The sequence below is a fragment of the Pteronotus mesoamericanus genome, unplaced genomic scaffold (assembly GCF_021234165.1).
Source record: "Pteronotus mesoamericanus isolate MK-2021 breed Mesoamerican mustached bat unplaced genomic scaffold, CSHL_Meso_final contig_40, whole genome shotgun sequence".
Classification (NCBI taxonomy): domain Eukaryota; kingdom Metazoa; phylum Chordata; class Mammalia; order Chiroptera; family Mormoopidae; genus Pteronotus; species Pteronotus mesoamericanus.
In genome coordinates this window covers 7,943,849-7,967,023 of record NW_026555150.1, presented here as the reverse complement: position 1 = coordinate 7,967,023, position 23,175 = coordinate 7,943,849, and the positions used below count along the sequence as shown (strand labels likewise).

Here is a 23,175-nt window from a genome sequence, read left to right as displayed (position 1 = left end):
TAAAGCATAGGCATGGAAACATGGAGCAGACTGAAATTGACCAGAGGGAATGGGGAAGGAGGACAATGGTAGAAGAAGGATAAGGGACTAAACAAAGAATATGTATGAGTGACCCATGGACATGGACAACAGAGGGGGAATTGCCTGTGGAAGAGGGAGGTGGGGTGGAATGGGTGGAGGGGGTCATAGTGGGAAAAATTGAGACAACTGTAATAAAATAAACTTGATTTAAAAATAAAATTAAAAAAATAAAGTAAAATCTTAAATTTTACCATTCCCCTCTCCCACTAGATTTTGCCTTCCTCCTGCCCTTTCTTTTTTGTATTCCCTTAGAGTGGTTTTCATACCTCATACTTAGTATTCTTTCTCTCCCTATCCTCTCAAAATCACTTTTCTTTCCTCTAGACATCTCATAAGATTTTCTTTCTCTCTCTATTTTTTCCCTCTTAATTGCCATTACACCTATATAAATCTTTGCTCATTTGTTGTTGATATTGCCATGGTGGATCTTTTTCTCCAATTTTGTTCTTATTTTGTTTTTACTGTATATTATTTACAATTTTTGTTTAAACCTAATTATATGTTCTTCCCTTCTCTTACTCCATTCTGCCTTCTTTACACCCTTTTTAATTTAAGATACAAATTTTCTTTTCTTTCTTTGCCTTATTTCTATTCTTTACTCTTAATATTTCTCTTCCCTCTTCCCTCTTAAAGTCATTTTCCTTTCAGTTAGTCATCTCATATTCATTTTTCCTTTCTTATAATAGTCTTAATCATTTTATACCTTTATTAATATTTGCTCATTTGCTGTTTATAGTGTGGTCCTGGGTGGGAGGCATTTTTGTGGGTGTGGGCTTGTTTATGGGCTTGTGTGGTTTTGTTCTGGAAGTACCTGTACAACAGCATACAAGACATTATGGGCAGAGTGACTTTCAGTCAGCTAGATGGAGGGAAGGACCCACCAATGAATGACCTAACAACAACCAAAAGCCAATTACATACAAAGAAACCACATAAACAACTAAAAGGGCATCTCAAGAGCATTAAGCTCAAGAGAATAAGGAGACTTCACCACTGAGTCCCAAAGATCTCCTACCACAGAATGTCATACCAAAAAGGAGTTAAAACAGAAAAATTTAATATGCAAAAACAAACAAGGAGAGTCCCCAAAAATGGGGAGACAAAGAAACAACCCACAATAGAAAGGAAAGGAGGAATCCCCAAAGTGTGCTGAATGAAATTGAGGCAAGTGAATTATCAGACATTGAGTTCAAAATAATGGCTATAAGGATGCTCGAGGAGCTCAGTGAGAACTACAAGAAACTCCATGGGAGGTAAAAGGAACTTACTGTGAACTATACCAGCATAAAAAAATACATAGGAACTACCAATGAGAAACAGCAGGAAATGAAGAATATAATATTGGAAATGAAGAATACATTAGAAGGAATTAAAAGCAGGCTAGATGAAGCAGAAAGTTCAATCAGTGAACAGGAACAAGGTAGAAAAAAAAAAAAACTCCCAGAGAGAGCAATAAAATTTAAAAAGACACAAAATGAATAATGAGGGATTAAAGGAGCTGTACTAAGATATGAAACATGATAATATTCATATCATAGGGATACCAGAAGAAGAAAAAGAAGAGCAAGGGATAGAAAACTTTTTTTTAAAAATTTGACAGAAAAATGCCTTAAATTGGTGAGGCAAGAAGTTATGCAAATCCAGGAAGAACAGACAGCCTCAATCAAGATGAACCCAAAGAAGCCCTCTCCAAGCCACATCATAATTAAAATGGCAAAATTCAAAAACAAAGAGAGAATCTTAAAGGGAGCAAGGAAGAAACAGATAGTAATATACAAGAGAGCTCCAATAGGGCTATCAGCTGATTTCTCAACAAAAACACTACAAGCCAGAATGGAATGGCAAGATATATTCCAAGTGATGAAAAGCAAAGGCCTACAACGAAGACTGCTCTACCCAGTAAGGTTCTCATTTGAAATGGAAGGCAAAATAATATTGATCCTTCAAATTGTTCTTTTAGTCTCTGTGTCATTTAATTTTGCTCTAATCTTATTTCCTTTCTTCTGTTCACTCTAGGCTTTCCCTGTTGTTGTTTCTCTACATTAAAATTAAAATATTGTCTGTTTCCCAGACAATACAAGGCTAAAATAATATATACATCTACACCAAACCAGCATTGCAAGATTTGCTAAAGGGACTGCTTTAATAAGATGAAGAAAAAGAGAGAGAGGAACACAGGTACAAAGGGAAAAATGGCAATGAATAAGTACCTATTAATGATAACTTTAAATGTAAATGGATTAAATGCTCCTATAAAAAGACAAAGGGTAGCTGAATGGATAAGAAAAAATGACCCACATATATGTTGTCTACAAGAGACTCAATTCAGAACAAAAGATCTACATACACTGAAAGTGAAGAGATGAAAAAAAAATTCCAAGCAAACAAACATGAAAAAAAAAGCTGGGGTAGCAATAATTATATCAGACAAGATAGATTTCAAAACAAAGGACATAAAAAGAGACAGGAAGGGCACCTCATAATACTTAAGGCAATAATCTATCAAGATGATATAACCTTTGTAAACATGCATGGACCTAACATAGGATCACTGAAATATTAAAGGAAAATCTGGAGGACTTAAAGAAAGATATAGATAGCAACACATTCATAATAGGGGACTTTAACACCTCACTGTAAACAATGGATAGATCTTCCAAATAACGTATTAACAAAGATAATGTGGCATTTAACAACACTCTAGATCAAATAGGCTTATATGAGATATATAGAACATTTCACCATAAAGAAATAAACATATATGCTTTTCAAATGCACATGGAACATTTACAAAGATAGTCCACACAGTGGACACAAAACAAGCCTCAATAAATTCAAGAAAATTGAAAGCACATTTAGCATGTGGTCACAATGGGTTGAAACTAGAAATCAACTACAATGAAGAAAACTAAAAAATATTCAAATACATGGAGACTGAACAGCATGCTATTAAATAATGAATAAATTAACAATAATATCAAGGAAGAAATCAAAAAAGTTTCTGAAAACAAATGAAAATGAATGAACAACATACCAAAACCTATGGGACACAGCAAAGACAGCCCTCAGAGGGAAGTCATATCAATACAGGCCAACTAAAAATGATAGAGAAAAATTTCAAATAAGCAACTTAACCCAACATCTGCAAGAACTAGAGAAACAACAACAGGGAAAGCCTAGAGTGAGCAGAAGAAAGGAAATAAGATCAGAGCAAAATTAAATGACACAGAGACTAAAAGAACAATTCGAAGGATCAATAAGTCTAGGAGGCGGTTGTTTGAAAAGGTAAACAAAATTGACAAGTCTTTAACTGAACTCATCAATAAAAAAGAGAGGACCCAAAAAATTAAATCAGAAATGAAAGTGGAGAAATTACAACTGATACCACACAAATATAAAGGATTGTAAGAAGATAGTATGAACAACTATGCCAAGATTTTGACAACTTGGGCAATACGGACAAATTTCTAGAAACACATAACCTTCCAAAACTGAATCAAGAAGAAGCAGAAAGCCTGAATAGACTGATAACCACTAGCAAAATGGAAGCACTAATCACAACACTCGAGGCACACAAAAGTGATGGACCACATGGCTTCATAGATGAATTTTACCAAACATTTAGAGAAGAGCTAGCTCCTATCATTTCCAACTTTTTCAAAAGAATTCAAGAAGAGGGAAAACTCCCAAACTCATTTTTTGAAGCCAATATTACTCCAATGTTAATACCAGGTAAAGACACAACAAAGAAAGAAAACTACAGGTCAATATAGCTGATGAACATACATGCTAAAATCCTCAACAAAATACTGACATTCTGGATCCAGCAACAAATTAAAAATATCATACACCATGATCAACTGGGACTTATTCCAGTGACGCAAGTATGGTACAATATTCATAAATCAATAAATGTAATAATCACATAATAAAATGAAAGATGAAAACCACATGATCATGTGAACAGATGCTGAAAACAATTGATAAAATACAGCACTGTTTATGATAAAAAATGCACAGCAAAGTGGGACTAGAGGGAGCATGCCTCAACATAATAAAAGCCATACATGTGAATCCTACAGCCAAGATCATACTTAATAGGCAAAAACTCAAATTTTCCTATATAAGATCAGGAAAGAGAAAGGGTGTCCACTTTCAATGCTTTTATTCTACATAGTATTGGCAATTCTAGCCACAGCGATCAGACAAGAAAAATAATAAAAGGCACCTAAACTGGAAAGGATGAACTAGAATTGTCATAGTTTGCAGATGACACGATAGTATACATAGAAATCCCTATAGACTCCACCAAAAGACTACTCGGCCTAATAAATGAATTTGGCAAAATAATGGATATAAAGTCAATATTCAGAAAATAAAAGTTTTTGTACATTAACAATGAAATAACATAAAAAAAAAAACTAGGGAAAAATCCTATTTAGTATAGAAACAAGAAAAATAAAGTACCTAGGAATAAATCTAACCAAGGAGGGAAAAGACTGTACTTGGAAAATTACAGAACACCGAAGACAGAAATTAAGGAAGACACAAATAAATGGAAGCATATACTGTGTTCATGGATTGGAAGAATTAACATCATTAAAATGTCCATACTACCCAAAGCAACCTACATATTCAATGAAATCCTTATAAAATACGAGTGACATACATCACAGGTTTAGAACAAATCTTTCAAAAATTTATATGGAACCAGAATCGACCCTACTAGCCTCAGCAATCTTGATAAAGGAGAACAACGTATAAGAGATCACAATACCTTATATCAAACTATACTACAAGGCTACTGTAATCAAAACGGGCTGGAATAACTGTCATAAGAACAGAAACATAGATCAATGAAACAGAATAAAGAGCCCAGAAGTAAACCCATGTCTCTCTGGTCAATTAATATTTGACAAAGAAGACATGAGCTTACAATGGAGTAAAAATAGCCTCTTCGACAAATAGGGTGGGGAGAACTGGAATGGCACATGCCAAAAATAGAAATAGATGACCAACATACACCCTACAACAGAATAGTCTCAAAATGGATTAAGACTTAAATATAAGCTGTGACACCATAAAAGTCATAGAGGAAAACAAAGGCAGGGAAATTTCAAATATTTCATGCAGCAATATTTTTGCCAATATATCCTCTGGGCAAAGGAAATAAAGGAAAGTCTAAAAACATGTGACTACATCAAATTAAAAACTTCTGCATGGGTAAGGTAAACATCTTGAAAATGAAAAGTGAGCCAATGGTGTGGGAAATCATATTTGCCAATGATACATTGGACAAAGGTTTGATCTCCAAAATACATAAAGAACTTAGATAACTCCACACCAGGAAGACAAATTATCCAATTAAAAAATGGACAAAAGACCTGAACAGACACTTTTCCAATGAAGACATACAGAGGGTCCAGAGTTATATGAAATGATGATCAACATCACTCAACATCAGAGAGGCACAAATTAAAACCACAATGAGATACCACCTAACACCGTTCAGAATGACTGCAATAAACAAATCAACAAACAACAACTGCTGATGAGGATGTGGAGGAAAAGGAGCCCTAGTGCACTGTTGGTGGGAATGCAGGCTGGTGCAGCCACTGTGGAAAACAGTTTGGAACTTCAACCAAAAACTAAAAATGGGACTGCCTTTTGACCCAGCAGTTCCACTGCTGGAATTATACACTATGAATCCTATGAAACACCAATTCAAAGGAACCTAGGTACACCTATATTCCTAGCAACATTATTTACAAGTGCAGGAAACAGCCTAAATGCCCATCAGTAAATGAGTAGACCAAAAAACTGTGGTATATTTACACAATGGAATACTATGCAGCACAAAGAATGAAAGAACTCCTACCATTCACTACAGCATGGGTAGAACTGTAGAGTATTATACTAAGTGAAATCAGCCAGTCAGTGAAAGGAAATACTGTATAATCACACCTATAACAGGAACTTAATCAACAAAGCAAAGAAATGAGCAAAATAGAACCAAGGCATGGAAACAAGGAACAGACTGACAGAAACCAGAGAGGAAGAGGAGAGGGATAAGGGGGGAAAGGAGAGGAAAGGTATAATCAAGGAATAGGTATAATTTAACCATGGACATAGACAACAGGGTGGAGATTGACTGTGTGTGGGGGCAGTGGGCAGGGCAGGGGAGAGCAATGGGGTAAATTCAGGACAGCTGTAATAGAACAACGATGATAAATAAAAATAAAATATCCATACTACCTGAAACAATATACAGGTTCAACACAATTCCTATTAAAACATAAATGGAATATTTCACAGGTATTGAATAAATAGTTCAAAAAATTTATATGGAATGAAAAAAGACCCCGAATAGCTTCAGCAATCTTGAGAAAGAGAAGAAGTATGAGGGATCACAATACCTAATATCACACTATACTACAAGGCAATTGTAGTCAAAATAGGCTGGTGCTGTTATAAGAACAGACACATAAATCAATATTACAGAATAGAGAACTCAGAAATAAAATCATGTCTCTATAGTTATTTAATATTTCACGAAGGAGATATGAATATACAGTGGAGAAAACATAACTTCTCCAATAAATGGCATTGGGAGAACTGGACTTGTGTATGCAAAAGGGGAAAATAGATCACCAATTTAGGCCTTACACCAGAATAAGCTCAAAATGGATAAAAGACTTAAATAGCTCTAGCTAGTGTGGCTCAGTGGATTGAGCACCGGCCTGCGAACCAAAGGGTCGCCAGTTCAATTTCCAATTTAGGGCACATGTCTGGGTTGCAGTCCAGGTCCCCAGTAGGGGGCGGGCAAAATGTAACCACACATAGATGTTCCTCTCCCTCTCTTTCTCCCTCCCTTCTCTCTAAAATTAAATAAAATCTTTAAAAATAAAAAAAAAAACTTAAATATAAGTCGTGACACCATAAAAGCCCTGGAGGAAAATATAGGCAGGGAAATTTCAGATATCCCACATAGCAATATTTTTGCTGTTATATCTACTAGAGCAAGGGAAATAAAGGAAAAGATAAATAAATGGGACTATATCAAATTAAAAATCTTCTGCATGGCCTAAGAGACCATCATCGCAATGAAAAGGGAATTGACTATATGGGAGAACATATTTGCCAATGATACGTTGGACAAGGGATTGATCTCCAAAATATGTAAAAACCTCAGATAACTCCACATCAGGAAGACAAAGAATCCAATTGAAAAATGGGCAAAGGACCTGAACAGACACTTTTCCAATGAGGATATACAGGGAGTCCAGAGTCATATGAAAGGATGCTCAACATTATTGGACATCAGAGAGGCACACATTAAAACCACAATGAGATGTCACCTCACACCTGTTAGAATGGCTATCATTAATAAATCAACAAACAAGTACTGGTGAGGATGTGGACAAAGGGGAACCCTAGTATGCTGGTGGTGGGAATGCAGGCTGGTGCAGCCACTGTGGGAAACAGTATGGAATTTCCTTAGAAAACTAAAATTTAACTGCCTTTTGACCTGACCTGACAATTGCACTGCTTGTATTATACCCTCCAAATCCTGAATTGCCAATTCAAAGGAACTTATCCTCCCCAATATTCATAGTAGTGTGATTTGTAATATCCAAGTGGCGGAAACAGCTTGAATTCCCATCAGTAAATGAGTGGATTGAAAATGGTGGTAAGTTTACACAATGGAATACTACGCAGCAGAAAGAAAGAAGGAACTTCTACCCTTTGTGACAGCATGGATGGAACTGGAGAGTATTGTGCTAAGTGAAATAAGCCTGGCAGTGAAAGACCAATACCACATGATCTCACCTGCAAGAGGAATCTAATAAACATGAACTAATGATCAAAATAGAACCACAGACATGGAAACATGGAACGTACTGAAAGTGACCAGACGGATGGTGGAGGGGTATAATAGTGGAAAGAAGAGGAAGGGACTAAACAAAGGGCATGTATGAATGACACAGAGATGTGAACAACAATGTGGAATTAACTGTGGGAGCACAGAATTGTATGGGTAGAGAAGGGCAAAGGGGAAAAAATTGAGACAAGTGTGGTAGAACAACAATAAAAATGATTTAAAAATAAATAAGTAAATAAAAATAAAAGAGCATACTTGAACAATTCACACCACTTTTTTTGAGATTATTGAGATTATGTTTTGAACTCAGTGGGGATCCCAAATGAATTTAGCAACTCAGTCCTATATATCATAGGAATTTACCAATAGGTAAACTTGGAACCATCTGTTGATAAAGTCATCTTTGACCTCAACAAATACACTCAAACACTGGCTAATGTGGCTCAGTGGATTGAGTATTGGCCCGTGAACCAAAGGGTCACTGGTTCGATTACCAGTCTAGGGTGCACACATGGGTTGTGAGCCAGGTCCCCCATGGGGGACACGCGAAAGGCAACCACACATTGGTGTTTCTCTCCCTCTCTTTCTCCCTCCCTTCCTCTCTCTAAAAATACATGCATACATACATACATATATACATAAAATCCTAAGAAGAAAAAAACAAATAGGCTAGTTTTCTTACCTTTTTTGCTATTCTAAACCTTCTAGTACCTAATTATTAGTGGTCCACTGTTGCTTATATTAGGGTATGCCTATGTCTTCATTTTCCATTCATGCATTTTTTTCAACATCCATTTATTAAGCACTTTACTTTCTCCAATTCATTTATTTATTTTCAGAACACTTTAACATTTTGTTTATTTTATTTTTAGAGAGAGAGGAAAAGGTATAAAGAGAGGGGAAAAAACCGGTGTGAGAGAGAAATTTCGATCTGCTCCCTCTCATAGGCTCCCGATCAGGGAATAGGGAATGTACCCACAACCCAGGCATCTGTCTTGAGCCAGAATCCAACTGGAGACCTTTTTCTTTGCAGGACAATGGCCAACCAACTGAGTCATGCTAGTCAGGGCTCAAAATGCCTTTGATTTTATTAAGGAACATAAACAAATTTGAAAGTTTAGTGGTATTATCTTAGAACTGGTTGTCTTCAAACTCCAGTATGTTTCCAATATTTCCTTATGTGTCTTGAATACTGTATATCTTTAACATGTCTTGAATCTTACAGTAGCCTGTTATAACTTTCAATGTGCATCTCAATAAAACTCCTTGGGTTTTCATTGAGATATATGAAATTTTTTCCTGTGTCTTTTTTGTTCACCTACTTGGGTTTTTCTGCCATTGTTACAAGAGCTTCTAGGACAGTTTGATTTGTTGTTTCCATAATTTTAATCAACTTCAGGGTAATCTTCCAATCATGTTTAGTCATAAGAGTAATGGATATGCCAGTCTTCCCTGCTTTTCCAGTATACCCTACTCTGGGTACATATTCTTCAATATTCTATGGGATATCATAATTATATACATGTGTGGCATCATTAACATCAAGATCTTGGGATGCTAAATCAGTAGCAGTCAGTATTTTCACACTTCCAGTTTTAAAGTTATCTAATGCTTGAACCATGCTTGCTCTGTTCTTTGTACCCATGCAGTGATTGTACAGGTAGGCCTTGGATGCTTATATCATTGGATAAGTCATCAGTAACAAGTTTTCTGCTGACAAACACAATGACTTTGTCTTTTGGTGACATGCTCTGTAGGAATTCTTGGATAAGAGGTTGTTTTTCTTCTTCTGTGGTAATAATTATATTTTGCTTCACTGTACTTATAGCGACTAGATTCCAGAGTGCCAACATAAACAATAATAGGCTCTTTCTAATAAGATTGTGAAAGTGGGCAAATGGTATTTGGCCAAGTTTTACTTGTCATAACAGTCTGTTGGTCTAGGTGCACATGTAATAAAATCTTCATTATCTGCTGTTCAAATCCCAGATCCAGCATTTTATCAGTTTCATCTAAGACTAAGTAGATGATGCTTCTTAAGTTGACAAAGTTATTCTTGCAGATCGTTCAGTCACTCAGGAGTTTCAATAATGATATCTAAGCCTACAACAACATATTTTACTTGTTCTTTTCTATCTCTGCCACCATATATACAAACACTTTTAAGATTTTTATATGAATACTTAGAACATTCAGTTTCTACTTGGAGAGCTAATTCTCTAGTCAATGTAAACACTGGTATGCCAGGACTATTCCTTTGTTCTCTAGGTGTTAGTTGAGAGTTGATGTGAATAAACCCAGGCCATAAATAAGACAATTACTTCCCTGTCCCAATTCAGGTGACTTCTATAAGATCTATCCTTTGTAGAACAATTGGCCGTGCCTGTGATTGAATTGGTGTTAGTTTTTCAAATCCTGCTTTTAAAATGTTTTTCCTCAAGTCAGGATAATCCTGGAAAATATCTTTAAATTTACAAATTGAATTGAGGATAGAACATTTTTTGCTATCTTTCAGCTTCATTACATATAATATTGAAATTTTTCTTCCTCCAAATATCTACCTATACTTGAGACAGGGAACTTGTTGCTTCAGATTCTATGTAAAAGGTTTTGTGTTTTTTTTTTAAATTAGTGATAAATCTGCCCATTTTTTCCTCAGTCTGCAACTTCTGCCCTAATTTGTTCCCAGTCTATCAGTGGCTGAACTTCTCTAACAATGTTATCTGTGGTTAAGTCTTTTCCAGCAGAGGGTTGGGATACAGTATTATCTGAATTGTAGGTTCCTTCTTGTTTTTTTTTCCCAAAGTTTTTATAGCTGCTTTTGCCTCTGTTTTCATCTCTTTACTACCAGAAATGTTTACCTCTGAGTTGGAACTACCAACGATTTTTACCTCTCAGTCACAGTCAGCCCTTATGATCTGTATTTTGGTGTTTGTCATACTCTGGATGTCCTTTATTTTTGATCTGCTGTGACCAATCACATTGTTTTATATTTTAAAGGCAAGATCAGGTTCTCAGTGGGCCACTAACCCTAGGCTGCAGGTGGCTGGAGGTGCTGACCCAGCCCCCACCTCCGTTGTCCTTGCAGCCTCTGCCTCCCCTGTCATCCATGCAGGTCCTGTCTCACTTAGAGTAGGCTCTGCCCTCTTCCACTCTGGGGCCCAAGCCATTGCTGCATGGTAGAGTTTGTTCAGATCTCTCCTCACCTACCTCAGGTTGGGAGATGCAGCCTGAAGTTTCTTTCTATTTTGACTCTTGAGCAGCAGACCCTCCAGCCAGTTTTGTAGGTAGCTATATAACATTACCTAGGGACACATTTAATAGGATATCAGGGAGGGGCTTTGATGACATGACCAATCACAGGTCTGGGACTATGGTGAGGTAAAGCCGGCACCTCTGAAGCAAAATTTAAAGTGACACTCACCCTCAGGAGCTAAGATTTTATAGAAGCTAGAGAGCGAGTGTTTTCTCATCATGTGTCATAAAGTGCCTGAATCGCTAACCTCATGCTAGTACTATCTCAGCTTGGGAGTAGACTTGGGCCATGCTTTTAGCTTATCCTCCTACATTTGTTTTAATAAGCCAATTATTTCCATCGGGAGAAAAAAATAGTGTATTTTTAAATATCAGCTTGTTCGTTTCAGTAAGTCTCTTTTTGTGTAACAATAGTTGGTCTAGATGAACTCAATTCCCTATACTGTACTGTAACTTAAATTATATCATCAGAAATCTTTTAGGTGCACACTTAAGGATGGTACTTTGACAATAATTCTTTGGCTAAACTCCAGCATTTGTTCAGGCAGCTTCTAGATATTATTTCAGGGATGCTGATTAAATGAGATGTTGAGTGGGATCTAAGAAACCTTATGGACTATTTTCAATAGTTTGCTAGTTTTCTCAGTGCACCAATTTTTCCCCTTCCTTGTGGTTTCATAGATTCACAAATCTTAGAACTGAAAGGTACATAAAAATCATATATTAGGTGCAATGTAGAGGACACCCTGGCAGCAATCTAGGCAAGCAGATATCTAGCTTCTATTTAAAGAGTCCCAGAACCTAGGAGCACACTTTGTGTTAGATAGCAGCTAGGAATGAGTGGCAGGGTTGGGGGCAGGAAGAAATAAAGGCAGGGCCCTCACCACTACAGTCTAACAAAGAATTTAATACAGGAGGCTAGATTGAAAAGGAAAAATATTTTTTTCATAAGTTACCTCAGCAGTCCTGAGCCAAGTTTGATGAGATTTCCAGGTGTCCCAAGCATCACAAGGAGAAGGGGGGTTAGTCCTTGAGATCCTATGCTGGGAAAGGGAACTTCTGTAACAATTTTACTGAGACAAAGAGTCATACTAACTGATAAAGGAAGCCTTTGTAGCTATTAATTATTCCAAAGGAGGAGAAGGAGGGGGAACCTAGAAGCTGACTAAGGAATATAACCCCTGAACCTCAATAGTTAGCATACTTATATTAGCTAGGTACCCACTTGTAGCCTCAGCTCAAGTGCATAGAACAAGCTTACTAACTTACTAACAACTTTATTTTCTCTTTCCATGGGGCATGTAAAGTAGCTGGTGCCTGCTTGCAGCTTTGTGCTCATGTATTTCATAAATAAACTTATTTCATTTCCACTATACATGTTTGTCTCTCACTTGAATTCATGTCTTGTGGGAGAGACAAGAACCAAGGCAGGAGAGAGAGCCTCTTGACTTGGGTCTCTCTCCCCACCTGTAACATTTGCTTCAAGGATATCCACTCCATTATGAGGCATTTTAATGGTTACAAAGATGGTGTTGAACTTAAATATGCCACCTCTTGTTCCCTTAGGTCCTCCAAGTTCTTATTTACACACTGAGGATAAGAATATGAGTAAGACCTTGTGCCTGCCCTCAAGGAGCTTACAGTCTAACAATACTTCGATTATTCTATAAGATATTCCAGGACAGAAGCCATGACTTCTACTTTTTAGTTCCTATATAAAACTGGAAACACAAAATGTGGTGAAGTAAGAATTTATTTAATTGAACTTGGTTGAATTTTATCTGAAAAACACAGTTTTCTAGGTTCATTCCTTAGCAAGCAATGCAATACGTAAGAAAATGCCAGTATTCTAAGACTGCACCAAGTTTTACTGCCTGATGTAACATCCCAAACAAGTTCAAATACAGATGGATGCATATGCATATGCACAAGAGGACCCTTTCCTCTGCATCCTCCCAGCATTTATCTTTTGTCTTTTTGATCATGGCCATTACAACAGAATATGTATATATTATTTTACTCATAGGAAATTATCAACTAGATTAAGATGTTCCCTGAGCAATTTCAGCCTCATCATTAGTGCTTCATTACTCATCTGTTTAAATGTATTCACACACATTTGCTGGTGTACACAGCCTTCTCTTCTTGTATGTGAAATCTCAGAGAGGAAGGAACAGTTTTTTTCCAATCTATTTTATTCTGATCTGAAATGTGTTGTCTTCAGGTAAGAGTAGGTAGTCACATAGGTACTCTAGTTTTCCACCCTTTCCCTACTCAGTGGCAAATTGAATTGCTTGTTATTGTGGAATTCATAGGAATTAATTCTTTATAAACTCTCCACAACATAATGTAATTTTCTAGAGCCTTAATTTATTAGAAACCCACTGGCAAAGGTAACACTGGCAAACCAAGAGTTCATGCTTTGGTTTTTGCCAAATTAAAGATCCTAAAAAAGTAGAGCAATATGGGGATTCAGAAGTGTATTTCTGATAAAAGTGAAATGGGTCACATAAAATTTACCTGCTGCCTAAGTAAAGGAAGTGTTTTATGAATTTCCATATAAAATTCTGTCTTGCCTTCATGCTTCTATTTTTTTAAATTTTATTTTTAAATCTTGTTTATTCTGCTACAGTTGTCTCACTATCCCCCTCCTTTGAGCCCCTCCGCCCATCCCACCCCACCACTCTCTCCCACAGTCAGTTCCCACTCTGTTGTTCAAGTCAATTCTTTTTTTTTAATTATCTATGAAATTGTTTTTATTTTTCTTTTTTTAATTTATTTTTTAAATTTATTTACGTTTTAAATACATTTGTCTCTGCCTCCCCCCCACCTCTTTCCCTTGCCCCCTCCCACCTTCCCTCCCTCAGCTCTTCCCCTTGGGTTTTGTCCATGAGTCCTCGCTCTATGTTCCTTGACTTTCTCCTTCCCGTCCCTTTCCCTGCCTGCCCCCTTCCCTCTTGTCTCTGTTGATTTCTTTTCCTTTCAGTGTTGCTGGTCATATTTTCCTTGCATCTTTGCATTGTTGGTTAGGTTCCGCTTATAGGTGAGATCATATGGTATTTGTCTTTCGCCCCCTGGCTTATTTCGCTTAGCATGATGCTCTCCAGTTCCATCCATGCTGTTGCGAAGTTTAGTAGTTCTTTTTTTATTTCTGCTGCGTAGTATTCCATTGTGTATATGTACCATCGTTTTTTGATCCAATCATCTACTAATGGGCATTTAGGTTGCTTCCAACACTTGGCTATTGTAAATTGTGCTGCTGTGAACATTGGGGTGCATAGGTTCTTTGGTATTGGCGTTTTGGTGTTCTCAGGGTATAGTCCCAGCAGGGGAATCGCTGGATCAAAAGGCAGTTCCATTTTCAGCTTTCTGAGGAAATTCCACACTGTTTTCCATAGTGGCTGCACCAGTCTGCATTCCCACCAACAGTGGACTAGGGTTCCCTTTTCTCCACAGCCTCGCCAGCACCTGTTGTTTGTGGATCTGTTTATGATGGCCATTCTGACCGGTGTGAGGTGGTACCTCATGGTGGTTTTGATCTGCATTTCTCTGATGGCTAGTGATGCTGAGCATCCTTTCAAATGCCTCTGGTCCCTCTGTATCTCCTCCTTAGAAAAGCATCTGCCCAGGTCCTTTGCCCATTTTTTGATTGGATCGTTTGTCTTCTTGGAGTGGAGTCGAGTGAGTTCTTTATATAGTTGGAGATCAAACTTCTATCTGATGTATCATTAGCAAATATATTTTCCCATAGGGTTGGCTCCCTTTTCATTTTGCTGATGTTTTCTTTTGCCGTGCAGAAGCTTCTTATTTTGATGAGGTCCCACTTATTTATTCTTTCCTTTATGTCCCTTGTTTTAGGAGACATATCAGTGAAAAAATTGCTGCATGGGTTATCTTAGAGTTTCCTGCCAATGTTCTCCTCGAGGACTTTGACGGTGTTGCGACTTCTATTTAAGTCTTTTATCCATCTTGAGTTTATTTTTGTGTATGGTGTCAGCTGATGATCCAATTTCAATTTTTTGCATGTAGCCGTCCAGCTCTCCCAAAACCATTTATTGAAGAGGCTGTTATTGCTCCATTTTCTGCTTCTGCCCCCTTTGTCAAATATTAGATGTCCATAGAGACCTGGGCTAATTTCTGGGCTTTCTATTCTTTTCCACTGGTCTATGGGTCTGTTCTTGTGCCAGTACCAGATTGTTTTGAGTATGGTGGCTTTGTAGTAGAGTTTGATGTCCGGTATTGTGATTCCTCCTACTTTGTGTTTCTTTCTCAAAACTGCTGCGGCTATTCGGGGTCGTTTATGGTTCCATATAAATTTTTGAAATATCTGTTCTATTTCTGTGAAATACGTCATTGGTATCTTAATAGGGATTGCGTTGAATCTATAAATTGCTTTGGGTAGTATGGACATTTTGAGGATATTAATTCTTCCAATCCATGAGCACGGTATATGTTTCCATTTATTTGTGTCTTCCTTAATTTCTTTTTTCAATGTTGTGTAGTTTTCTGCATACAGGTCTTTTGTGTCGTTGGTTAAATTTATCCCTAGGTACTTTATCTTTTTTCTTGCTATATCGAATGGTATTTTTTTTTCTGATTTCTTCTTCTTCTATTGCATTGCTGGTGTACAAAAACACCTTTGATTTCTGAATGTTGACTTTGTATCCTGCTGTTTTGCCAAATTCACTTATTAGGTTGAGGAGTTTTTTGGTAGAGTCTACAGGGTTCTCTATGTACACTATCCTGTCATCTGCAAACAATGATAGTTTTACTTCCTCCTTTCCGATTTGGATGCCTTTTATCTCTTTCTCTTGTCTGACCGCTGTGGCTAGGACTTCCAATACGATGTTGAAAAGAAGCTTTGAGAGCAGACATCCTTGTTGTGTTCCTGATCTTAGTGGGAAAACTTTCAGTTTTTCCCCGTTGAGTATGATATTGGCTGTAGGTTTTTCATATATGGCCTTTATTCCGTGGAGGAATGCCCCATTTATGCCCATTTTGCTGAGTGTTTTGATCATAAATGGGTGCTGTACCTTGTCAAATGCTTTTTCTGCATCTATCGAAATGATCATGTGGTTTTTGTCTTTTCTTTTATTTATGTGATGTATCACGTTTACTGATTTGCGTATATTGAACCATCCCTGCATCCCTGGGATGAATCCCACTTGATCGTGATGGATAATCTTTTGAATGTACTGCTGGATGCGGTTTGCCAATATTTTGCTGAGGATTTCAGCATCTATGTTCATCAGCGAAATTGGCCTGTAGTTTTCTTTCTTTGTAGGGTCTTTATCTGGTTTTGGGATCAGGGTGATGCTGGCCTCATAGAAGGAGCCTGGGAGTCTTCTCTCCTCTTGGATTTTCTGGAATAGTCTGAGAAGCACAGGGGTTAGCTCTTCCTTAAATGTTTTGTAAAATTCTCCTGGGAAACCATCCGGCCCTGGGCTTTTGTGTGCTGGGAGTTTCTTGATTACAGCTTCAATTTCCCCAGCTGTTATCGGTCTGTTGAAGCTTTCTGTTTCTTCCTCCTTCAGTGTTGGAAGATTATACTTTTCTAAAAATTTGTCCATTTCATCAAGATTTTCAAATTTCTTGGCATGTAATTGTTCATAATAGTTTCTGATGATCATTTGTATTTCTGTGGTATCCGTTGTTATTTCTCCTCTTTCATTTCTGATATTATTAATTTGGGTCCTCTCCCTTTTTTTCTTGATGAGTCTGCTTAAAGGCTTGTCAATTTTATTTATCTTTTCAAAGAACCAGCTTCTGGATTGGTTGATCCTCTGAATTGTTCTTTTTCTCTCTATGTCATTCAGTTCTGCTCTCATCTTGACTATTTCCTTCCTTCTACTTGCCCTGGGATTTATTTGTTGTTGTTTCTCCAGTTCTTGAAGTTGTAGTGTTAGGTCTTTTATTTGAAATGTTTCTATCTTTTTTAGGTAAGCCTGTATTGCTATGAACTTCCCTCTCAGGACCGCCTTTGCTGTGTCCCATAGGTTTTGAACAGTTGTGTCTTCATTTTCATTTGTTTCCAGAAATTTTTTGATTTCTTCTCTTATATCATTATTGACCCATTCATTGTTTAATAGTCTACTGTTCAGTCTCCATGAGTTTGCACATTTTTGAAGTTTCTCTTTGAGGTTGATTTCGAGTCAAGGCCTTGTGGTCTGAGAAAAAGTTTGGTATTATTTCAATTTTCCTGAATTTGCTGAGGCTTGCTTTCTCTCCTATCATGTGGTCTATCTTTGAAAAACTGCCATGAGCATTTGAAAAGAATGTGTATTTTTCTTCTTTGGGATGGAAGGTTCTATATATGTCAGTTAAGTCTCTTTGATTCAGTGTGTCATTCAGCGCCACGATATGTTTATTAATGTTTTGTTTGGAAGATCTGTCCATTTTTGACAGTGGGGTGTTGAAATCCCCTACTATCAGTGTGTTGCTGTCTATATCTTTTTTGAAGTCATCCAACAATTTCCTTATAAACTTGGGGGCTCCTATATTGGAAGCATATAAGTTTACAATGTTGATGTCTTCTTGATAGATTCTTCCTTTAAGTATGATAAAGTGCCCCTCTGGGTCTCTCTTTATGGCCTTTGCTTTGAAATCTACTTTGTATGATACAAGTATCATCCTTCTTCTTAAGTCCTCTCATTGGTGTGATAAACTTGTGGACAAAGAAACAAATTTTAATTGTTATTTAAAGGAGTAGTTTAATTCCAGCCATGAGGAAAAGACTGAGCCCATATCCAAAATAAGCCTGCTGCAGTACTAATGTATGTGAGGTTATCTTTTTCTTTCTCTAGTCAACTGACCATGTATGGGTCTTACGATTCATCTTGGCAAAATGCTCGTTTTGAATTGATGGGCTTGACCAGTAGCAATTTGTTACATTGACACTTTTCCTTGCACACTTAGGAAGAGATAGTTATTTGCAGATACATTGTCTTCCTCTTCACTGAGGATCTGTTTTGCTCTTGGTATTTTTCAGATGGCATGAAAAGAATGGGAAAATTTAGGCCTGAACTGAAGGTCAGAATTGATTGATTGGCTGAAAACCTGCCTTGGATGTACAAATTAGATGGTAGATCTTGCTGAAAATCTCATCTCTCTCTCTCTCTCTCTGTCATAGAATAAAAGATAAAAGTTTCTAGGAAATAGGGTTTTTTTTAATAGCACATATAATTTTTACTTTGTACTTCTGTATTTATATATCTCTTCTAAAAACATTGTTCTCAGTTATCATATTGGAGTACATTATCACTGGCTTATAAATTGCTTTTGTGTCCAGGTACGATTGTGAGAAACTTATAATGATGACTGTGAAAAAATTATATCTATAATAAATTATATGTAGTATATATGAAACATGTGCTATATATATAATTGCTAAACCTGTTCAATTTAGTGTCTGAAAATAATAACTGAATACAAAATTTTGAATGTGAATAAAATTAGACAAGTAGGTTGATAATTGTCTTCTGAAGCAGCTAAGTCTAATTGGCTCTGTGAGGTAATAAAGAAAAAAACTAAAAACAAAAACAAATGACTTCAGTTAATATGTTAGAACAATGTAGCTATTTTTTATTCAAGTTGGAAAAATAGGGTATATTTCAACTTTGGCAAAACCTATGGTTGCTAAAATCAATATGAAAATGATTATATTTGTTTAACAACCTGATGTAATTTTGTGACAGGACTCCTTTTGGAGTGCCTCTACATCTGCAGGTCAGTCAGCTTAAGGAGAAGCTCATCCCTGTCACTGAAAAAGATGATGATGCCAATGCAATATTGATCATCTGGGTAAGAGACCTCAACCTCTAGGCAACCAAGAGTGAAAGTGAACCTAACTTAACTTGATTAGGCTGTTATGACTTTGTGATGATAGATGGAAATCTACCATATATACCATGGGGCAAAAATAATAATGACCATGTCTATTGCTAAGTATATAGGATATTTATGGGTAAGTATTCTCTATTCTCATAAACTTTTTAAAAGCTTTCTGGAGGACAATTTATTTTTTCTAGTGTTATTGAGATATAATTGGCATACAACACTGTGTAAGTTTAAGGTGTACAGCATAGTAACATGATAGTATATAATATGAAATTATTACACAAGTTTAGTAAATATTCATCACCTCATATAATTACAAAAATATGTGTTTCTGAATAGTATTTCATTGTACATGCATACACCACATTTTCTTTACACATTCATCTGTTGATGGACAGTTAGATTGTTCCATGTCTTGACTATTGTGGATAATGATGCAATGAATATAGGAGTGCAGAGAAATCCCTTTGACATGGTGATTTCATTTGGATCTATACCCAGAAGTAGAAATGCTGGGTCATATGGTAGTTCTATTTATAATTTTTTTGAGAAACCTCCATCCACACTGTTTTTCATATTGGCTGCACCAATTTACATTCCCACCAACAGTGCACAAGGGGACGCTTTCCTCTGGATCCTCCCAGCATTTATCTTCTGTCTTTTTGATCATGGCCATTACAACAGGCTTGAGGTAATCTCTCATTGTATTTTTTGTTTTGCATTTTTTTTCTATCAATTATGGATGCTGAGCAGCTTTTCCTGTACCTTTTAGTCATTTGAATATTTTTGGGAAAATGTCTACTTAGGTTTTTTCCACATTTTTAAATTAGATTATTTTTTGTTATTTAGTTGTATGAATTCTGTATATTTCTTGAGTATTAACCTCATCAAATATATGATTTGCAAATATTTTCTCCCATTCTGTAAGTTACCTTCAGATAGGTTATACTCTTAAGGACACCCTTCTTTTTCCCTGCTCATAACCTAATTTTGAACCGTACTGATTATTGTAAAAATATGTTGTTTTCATCAACAATTCATGGTTGAAAGTATTACTAATTGTTTTAATAGTATAATACATGTACTTACACTACATACATTGATTTATGCTTACAGAGAGAAACTATTGAATAAATTTCAGAAATTCAGAAGTTTATGATATTCAACCATGCACTTCAGTATAAAGTTTCGACAGGCATTCCCAATTACTCCTTTTTAGTGTTTCTGTAAATTTATTTCACAGAATTTGTATGTTTATGTATAGTCTTTTACCGGTTTTATTAGCTCATGCTTTTCCTCTTCATCTACATTTTAAAGTTCTTGAAATCAAAGGATACATTTTCTACTTCTCCTGAATGCCTTAATATGATTAAATTAAATAACAAAGAGGAAGGAGAAAGTTACTGCTGAATCACAATGTGCCAGCCAAAGCCAGGGTGGGAATTGGGGAGAGGTGATGTTAAAAGGAATATTTACTTGAACCTGTGAGGTAATTTTAACACATCTGCTTCAGTTTTTATCAGGGGCAGAGTTCAACTAAAATGATTTGGCTTCTTTTGGGAAATTATTACCAGTTATGGGCTCAAGGCTATTAATATCCATTAAGAAGTATAAAGTAGGGCAGTGAACGAATCGTATCTGTTTAGGGTTAAAGTTCAAATCTGTTCAATAATGCCAATTTATTGAACCCTTTAACCTTATGGACTGTAAATCTTTTTCAACTACTTAGCAATTTATGATCTACCAGCTACTCTCCACCATAGCCAGTTCCTTGAACATAACCCATTTCTTACCTACTTAGATCTATAGATCTCCCACTTATTTAATGGAAAATATAGTGCTAGTACCTCCTGACCAGCCACATCTTCTCATTAACAGTACCTCAGGTAATAACTGAAATGGTCAGTTGAACATTTTGAGTTAATGCATGTGCAAGAATATTAAGTAGTGGTTTGTTTGGGAAATGCTAATGTAGGTTAAGGGGAATAAATAATAATATTTACTTTATAAGATTGATAATACTATTAAAGAGTGATTCCATGCACAGGGCTTATCAGATAACAGTAAGCACATGATAAATACTATTTTACTTTTTGTAATTTTTTCTAAATTCTTTATGTGTTTCTGCCTAAGACCTGAAATGGTAAAGCACTCTGATAATAATGACACACTTACACACACAAACACACACATGTGCATACTCACACAGTACTTTTGAAATCAATTCCCTTTCCCACATTTGTATAACTAAAAGCTGCTGCAATGGTCAGAGCTGAATGGTCAGTGCCTGGATCCTTAATCATCAGTAGGCACATGGACAAGATATTTGATAAATTGCCTCTTACAACATTTATGTCCTTATTGGCTAACACCGTAGTTAGTTTTTACAATGGTAGTATCAAAACCATAGTGATTGAGTGCCAAGTAACTCATAGTTTTCTCTTTTCCTCAATTATTCAGTGAAACCTCAGTCTTGGTACCATGGAACAAATGAATGAAGTGCTCTTGAAGCAGATGAACTACAATGTGACAAATCCCATAGATCAAAGCTGATGTTCCAAGAAGCTATTTCTGATATTTAGTGGTGATTCTTCATATTGAAAATTGGGCAAAGAGGGAGCAAAATGGCTGGTCGAAATAGAGCTTTCTATCTGTGACTTATGACTATTGTCACTTAAATGGTCCATATATTACACTAACCTGTTACAGGCCCAGGACATCTAATGCAAAGAGGATGTCATGCAAATAATTTACAACCTATTGTATGGATGATGAAGTGTCTTGTGTGCATACTCTTTCCAAATTGCAGATTAAACCAGAGGCTATCAGTGCCAAGGTTCCCATTCACTCAGTCACTAATATAGGCCAACACTTTTCAGTTAGTTGGGTGAATTCCATATTCCCAACAGAACACTGGTGAGGATGAAATTTTGGTCTGTTTAATCAAATCTGGAATATTCTTTAGCATTGTGATTATATTTGTTAATCTTGCTAAACCTTTCCCCCCAAGCTTGGATGTTCGAAGAAAAAAAAATTAGTCAATATGGTTTTAGCATAATATTAAGGTCAAAATCCCCTCAAATTTCTATTAAAAAAATCAAAAGAAAACCCAAAATGGGACTTACCCAACTCTCCTTGCTCCTGTCAAAGCCAGAATACAATTCTGATGCAAATGTGCAGGAATGGCTTTAAAGTATACAAAATTTTCCTTCTCCTTTAAATTTAGAGATCAGGGGTCTGTGCTATAACCCTAAACATCTTAACTTTCTTTAATGCTCCATAGTTTTTTCCACAAATTTTTCAAAACCTTATTCAACTAAATATTGTGGAGACTGAAAAAACAACTTTCTGTACAGAAAGGACTTATAAGAAGCTCCTTATGGTATACCTTTTGGACTCTATTTGTGCAGTCTAAAGGTTGTGGACATCCCAGTTACCTGTGATTTTGATCAGTCTAGGTAACTGAACCAGATAGTTCATCTAATTCCAGATTTCCCTTTGCAGTTACTGAGCAAAAGTGGATTGAGGGTGATTCATGAAGTATATAGCCTAGGGTTAGAGTTCATCCTAGGGACAGAAGTTATAAAAGAGTTGATTAGAAAAAGAATATAGGCTGACTGCTCATTTTGTATTGGAGCGGATAATTGTACACTTGGGCAACACCCCCAGAGAGATAAGTGTAATCATGTGTCAAGGTCAGACAGAGCAATGATGAGTATAACTTCTGCAACTAGGGTGAAAATAGATATAGGTTGCAAGTAATTCTCATAAGTGAATAACCTGGAGATTCCTTTAGAAGGCCCAGTCTGGGCTCTGTGCTCTATTATTTATTGACCATATTCACACAACTAGGTTTTATTTGAGAAACCAACAAAAAATGTGACCACCTATGTTTAAATATATTTATAAAACTCCCTTTTATCAAAGTATATATTTAACTTTTATATACTACATCTCACTTTACCTTTAGATGTAAAAAGAAGTATAGTAGTCCCCCAATATCTGTGTATATGTCCAAGAACCCAGTGGGAACCTGAAATTGCAGATAGTAGCAAAACCTTTATATGCTATGTTTTTTACTACTTGTACATATCTACGATAAAGTTTAATTTATAAATTAA

At 36.3% G+C, this 23,175-nt stretch overlaps 1 pseudogene; it reads right to left on the bottom strand.

Annotated features, from left to right (window-relative positions):
* Positions 1-511: 511 nt before the first annotated feature.
* On the bottom strand, positions 512-11,133 carry LOC129073335 (probable ATP-dependent RNA helicase DDX53; annotated as a pseudogene).
* Between the last annotated feature and the right edge of the window lie 12,042 nt (positions 11,134-23,175).